Here is a 6,000-nt window from a genome sequence, read left to right as displayed (position 1 = left end):
CTTGTCCACCCCAAAAGAACAAGATGGGGTGGGCTTTGAGTCCAGATGACTGAATTACTGGGGGCGGACAGTTCCGGGGCTTTCAGAATGGGGACACTGGCTGGGAGGTGGCTTCCCCAGGAAGGAAGAAGTTCAGAGCTTTGAGGGTGGATGATTCTGAGGGTGGGGAAACCTGTGTCCCAGGCCCATGAGGATCCTTATCAGGAGATAGGTCTTCAGAAGGGATGATGCACAGAGGTAGACAGATCCCAAGAGCTCTGGCCTCGGGAGCCCTGGCAAAGGAGTCCCCAAACCCAAGTTTGCCCCAGGGATGGAGCTGCCCATCTTTGAAGGGACCGCCAGCATCTTGGACGAGGAGCATCTCCACGGGGACCATGCAGGGATAAAGATGGGGGCTTCCCCATTCTTGTATGACCTTTGAGAGGGTGGGGTGGGGGGCAGAAAACATGACTGACTCCAAACTTCTTGCCTCTCTCAGTAGCAGGATTTGGAGTAAGATTTTACTGGAGTTAGCCAAGTGCTATCTATTTCAAGAGAATGAGAAGACAAGCCACAGACTGGGAGAAAATATTTGCAAAAGACACATCTGATAAAGACTGTTATCCAAAACATACAAAAAATTCTTAAAACTCAACAGTAAGAAAATGAACAGCTCCAGATAGCTGGCTCACTTTCCTTTGCTCTGATGGTTCCTCTCTCAGAGACCCTTGGATTTCAAGATTTCCTTTGTGTTTACAGACAAGTGACCCCCAGGATCTTGTCCCCTGCTGGGGAAGGAGGCCACACACACAGCAATTAGTGATGTGAATGGGCCAAAGGGTGTTGATGCAGAGAAGGACCCAAGTTCAAAGAGGGAGAGGGCTCTGTGCTGGGCAGGGCAGGTGGGAGCTCAGATGTACCTGAGGGTCAGGGGACACCAAGTTCACCACACACCAAGGCAAAGGGACACAGAGGGAAGAGCCTGGGCTTTGAAGAGAGCAGACCCTGAGTTTGAATCCCACAAATGACTGACCTTCTGTGTGCCTCAGTGTCCCCAGCTGGAAACGTGGATGTTTCCATGGCCATCCATGACACCCATGTCCTGGGGTTGTTGATTGGATGCTGGTATTTTTCTGGTGATCCGGTAACCAAGCTTTGTTTTGTTTTTTTAATTAATTAATTAATTATTGGCTGCGTTGGGTCTTCATTGCTGCCCATGGGCTTTCTCTAGTTGCGGCGAGCGGGGTCTACTCTTTGTTGTGGTGCGCGGGCTTCTCATTGTGGTGGCTTCTCTTGTTGCGGAGCACGGGCTCTAGGAATGCGGGCTTCAGTAGTTGTGGCTCGCGGACTCTAGAGCTCAGGTTAAGTACTTGTGGTGCACAGGCTTAGTTGCTCCGCGGCATGTGGGATCTTCCTGGACCAGGGCTCGAACTCATGTCCACTGCATTGGCAGGCGTATTCTTAACCACTGCGCCACAAGGGAAGTCCCCCAAGCCTCGTTTTTATGGTGTCAGCACCCTGGTTTTCCTTGAGGGAATAGTCACCTCTCTCCCTTGGTGGCACATGACCCAAGGCAGATCAACAGGACCCCATCCTCCCCCAGGACCTTATCTCCAAGAGTGACTCAGGGCAGAAATGGGTTACATCAGGCATGGGGCTGGAGCCACTCTGGTTCCTGTCCTCCCTGGCCTGGCTCTCCCCATATGTTCTGAGCTCCCAAGGCAACAAACTCCTGATTCTGCTTAAACCAGTCAGAATTGGCTATCTTGTGTAATCAGTGAGTATCAGCTGATGGTAATTGCCACTGATGGAGGGTCCAAGGTGTCAGGCACTGGGGTTATTGAGAGACTCAATATACAAATGGATAACAGCCAGACTGTATATAAAAATAGAACGCTGACCCACAGCCTGCAGCAACCAGCCCAGGAAACAAACCCTATCTACAGTAACCAGTCCAGGAAGCCGGCCTGCTGGCTGTAAGTCAGACTTGGAGGAATTCAGACCACTATCTCTAGCAAACATCCTGGAAGCCTAACAACCAGCCCTGTAACAACTGGCCCCAAACAGCTAGGACCTGATTCATAACTGGCAGCATCCCTAATTTTTGTCCCCACTTCCAACTTAGGACCAACCAGAGAGTGCCAAATATGCACCCCTAACCAATGGGATGCCCTGCTGCTAGCAGACCCCCACCAGCTTGCCCAGGCTGCCAGCCACCAATCGGCGCACACCTGAGGTCTCCTCTTTGCACCCCTAGAAGGCTTTCCCACTCACTTGCCTGCCTTTGAGTTTCTGCTGAAAGAAAAGTGATGGGGGCTACAGCAATCTTGAATAAATGGTCTTTGTCTATTCTCATTTGGTTGGTCTTCACTTATGTATCAATATTTCCACATTATTATTATTATTATTATTATTTGCGGTACACGGGCCTCTCACTGTTGTGGCCTCTCCCGTTGCGGAGCACAGGCTCCGGACGCGCAGGCTCAGCGGCCATGGCTCACAGGCCCAGCCGCTCCGCGGCATGTGGGATCTTCCCGGACCGGGGCACGAACCCGTGTCCCCTGCATCGGCAGGCGGACTCTCAACCGCTGCGCCACCAGGGAAGCCCTCCACATTATTTTTTACAAAAACTTGTATAGCACTTACTATATACTGGGCACTGTGTGTAGTGATTCATTTATGCTGAAAAAGACCCTGACATGGGCAAAAAACCCAAACCTCTTACTGGGTATCCTATCTCACACACCTTTGGGGTTATCTCCACTTTTTGTTGTCTTTGAGCTACAGCTCTAAGTTGTAGAAAACTGATAATAATGCACGTAATTTTTGTCCATAGGAATGCATAGGAGCTGAGTTGATGGAACGCAATTGATTATTGTCCTGGGGCCAGGTTTGCATCACTTCGTAAATTTATTTCAGCATTCCCAGTTACCCACATGTGTGTGTTCTTTGAAATCTCCTTTGAACTGGTTGTAACATCTTGGTTCCCTCAGGAATTAATGAGTTCAAGAAAATCTTTGATACATGTTCATTTTCCATTTGAGCCATGATTTTACCCTCATAAAAAGTATCCCTTAGCTATGTCTCACGGTCCTTGGCATGGGTACTGTTGTCATCCCTCATGTTACAGAGGAAGACCCCGAGGCACAGAGAGGTAAAGTAGTTTGCACAAGGTCACACAGCTAAGTGGAGCTGGAATTTGGACCCAGGAATCTGGCTCTAGAGTCTTGGTGCCTCTGAGAGTCCTCAAGCTTTTTTATCTGAGTAAATCCCTCATTAACCCCACAAAATAGGTACATTATTTGTAGAATGAGAACAGGAAAGCACAGAGAGGTTAAGTAACATATCCAAGCTCCTGCTCCTTTAGTGAATGGCTGATTCTATCAATACAATATGGCAGCTGTCCACAGTAGGGGTGGTCTGATGTTGGTGCTGATAGAATACTGCATTGATACAAATCATGGCTAACATTTATGAAATGCTTTCTAAGTTCCAGACACTGTGCCAAGGGCTATACCCAGGCCATCTCATTTACTCCTCACAGCGGCCCTACAAGGCAGATAATCGTACTATCGCATTTTACAGGTAGGGGGACTCCAGGCACCCAGAGAATGAGCAATGAGTCTTCATCTCTTGGTTTATCTGGGGCTGAGCTCTGCAAGCTGAGGTCCCTCCACCAGGGCCCCATCGGGGGTCTCCCTTAAGATCTGGTGTGTGTGTCCCTGGGCTCCCTGACCCCACCTCCCCACCTCCACCTCGAAGTCTAAATCCTCGGACTTCTGAGAGGCATGGTGACAGGTCCAGCTTGACCTGCGCAGCAGACCTCTCCCGCTGGGCGTGGCTTTGGGGCACCAGTCTTGAAAATACACTAATTACCACTGAAGGTGGGAGCCCCAGCTCCCTGGGCTTCAGCCAGGGCCGGGGTGTGGGGGGGCGGGTCAGGGATCGAAGGTGCCCCGTATGCTTAATGGGGACTCATCAAGCTAATTGAAATGTGCCAGCTACCTGCCTGGGGACCGATGAGCTGAGCAGCCCTGGGCTCCTGGGTCTACCGCTGAGTTGATGAGGTTTTAAAGAGGAAAAGACACGGGAGCAGTGGCTTCATTTGCAAGGGAAATGACAGGGGCCTTTCATTTGCAATCTCTGCCCAGAGGTTTTGATTAACTGCGGAGGAAAAGCTTCCTCCTGTTTTATGTACGAAGAGCTGTGCCTGGGGACGCCAGGGGCCCCAGCGGCCGGCAGCTCCCTCACCCTTTCCTTCTCTGCCTCCAGGATGGGGAAGGAGGAGAGGGGTCAGGGCGAGGGTTGCCAGAAGGCAGGATCGATTGCCAAAGCCCAAGGCCAGCCCTTGAGGGTGAGAATGGAAATTTCCCGAGGCAAGCCTCTCCCTCCTCATCTGTGAGACCTTGTCCTGAGGCTGGCGGGGGCAGGAATTTATGGAGCTCAGCGTGCGGGCGCCTGGCATGAAGCAGGAGGTCCTTTCTGTCTTGCTACTCCACTTGTCAGGGGGCTCAGTGTGAGCCTTCCCCGCCCAGAAGGCTGCTGTCCCCAGGCCCCCTCCATTCCCACCAGCCCCTCTGAGCCAAGACACCAGCCCTCCACCGAGGGCCCTGGTACCTACTGCTGGGAAAGTGGAGGGGGCGGGGACTGAACCAGATGCTTTTCAAAAGGTTTCTCTCCAGCTACCAATTTGGGGGACAGTTCCCCTTTAAAAGTTAGATTTAACTTCCGATTCTCCTTTCCTTTCCTTCCCATCACACCCCCTTCCCCGTGTGCTTTCTTGGGTTTTTTCCACCTTCTGTAAGGGCTGCCACCGCCTGCTCTGCACAGGTGATGACAGGCGGAATCAAGTTCTGCAAGGCTTGAAGGCTGTGAGTGGCCGAGCGGGGTCGGGTGGCCAGCAAGGCCATGCAGGCGAGGGAGGACTGATCCAGAATCTTGACCAACAACAATGTGGCTGTTTCTCCAGGACCATGGGGAGGGGGGCGCCCAGGATTCAGCCTCCAAAATTCCCAACCCAGTGGCCTTGGGAACACCCAGGCCAGGGGCCTCTTGGGGTCAGCCTCTGGGGCTTGACTGCTCCTTCGGGCCACTCCAGGCTGTGGCAGAGGTGGGAATCCTGTCACCATGTACGGGGCACGCGGCCGTAACTTTCAGACACAGGTTAATGTTTATGCCACTTACCAGCTGCTGCTCTTCGACAAGTTTCTTAACCTCTGAGCCTCAGCTTCCTCATCAGAAGAATGGAGATGGTCATCCCTACCTGAAAGTGTTAATGGAAAATTAGAGATGATGTACGTATTGCACGTGACTGTGGGAGGCCTTCAATAGATGGTAGCTATTACTCTGAAACTCCTCAGGTGGTGTTACCTGCAGACCAGGTGGGGGATGATGGGGACAGCTCTGCCTTAGGCTCAGGTATCCCCGCGCCATCAGGCATCTCATCTCCTTCTTCATACAGCTGCCTTCAGAACAGGAGGTGGCCCCAGGTGAGGCTCTAATCGAGGTGCATTAATAACCCAGAAGAGAGAAGGAAGCTGCAAGGGGCAGCAAGGGCCCTGGAGAAAGCTAGTGTTGGCAGTGTTCCTGGAACACAAGTGTGGGTGAGGATATCGGATGCGAGGGCCTGGGTGTGTGGGAATATCTCCCCCAATGCTTGGCGTGGACTTTGCTGATTCCTGAAGGCTGGAGCTGTCTTGCCCATGGACGATGGTCCAGTGGGGCCACAGGGAGGCTGCAGAGCCATCTGGACCTTCGTGGCAAATGCGCTGGGGTTGGAATTCTGGTTCCCCCCAATTTGGAGTGAGTTAATTTCTCTGTCTCGGTTTTAAACTGTAAAACGGGGAAAGAATAATAACAAGAAATAAATGAGAGAAGCACGTGAAGCGCTGTGCCTGGTGTGTTACAAGTGGGGATCAATGTCCAATTTCATTCGTGTTGTGAGAACTTCTATTTCCTACTGAGCCCCAATTCAATCTTGGGGTGAGGCTTCCATTTTGAGCGCTGTGCACATGAGCATCT

The sequence above is a fragment of the Mesoplodon mirus genome, assembly GCF_964341445.2.
Source record: "Mesoplodon mirus genome assembly, chromosome: 18".
Lineage (NCBI taxonomy): Eukaryota > Metazoa > Chordata > Mammalia > Artiodactyla > Ziphiidae > Mesoplodon > Mesoplodon mirus.
Note: the sequence above shows the minus strand (reverse complement) of the source record.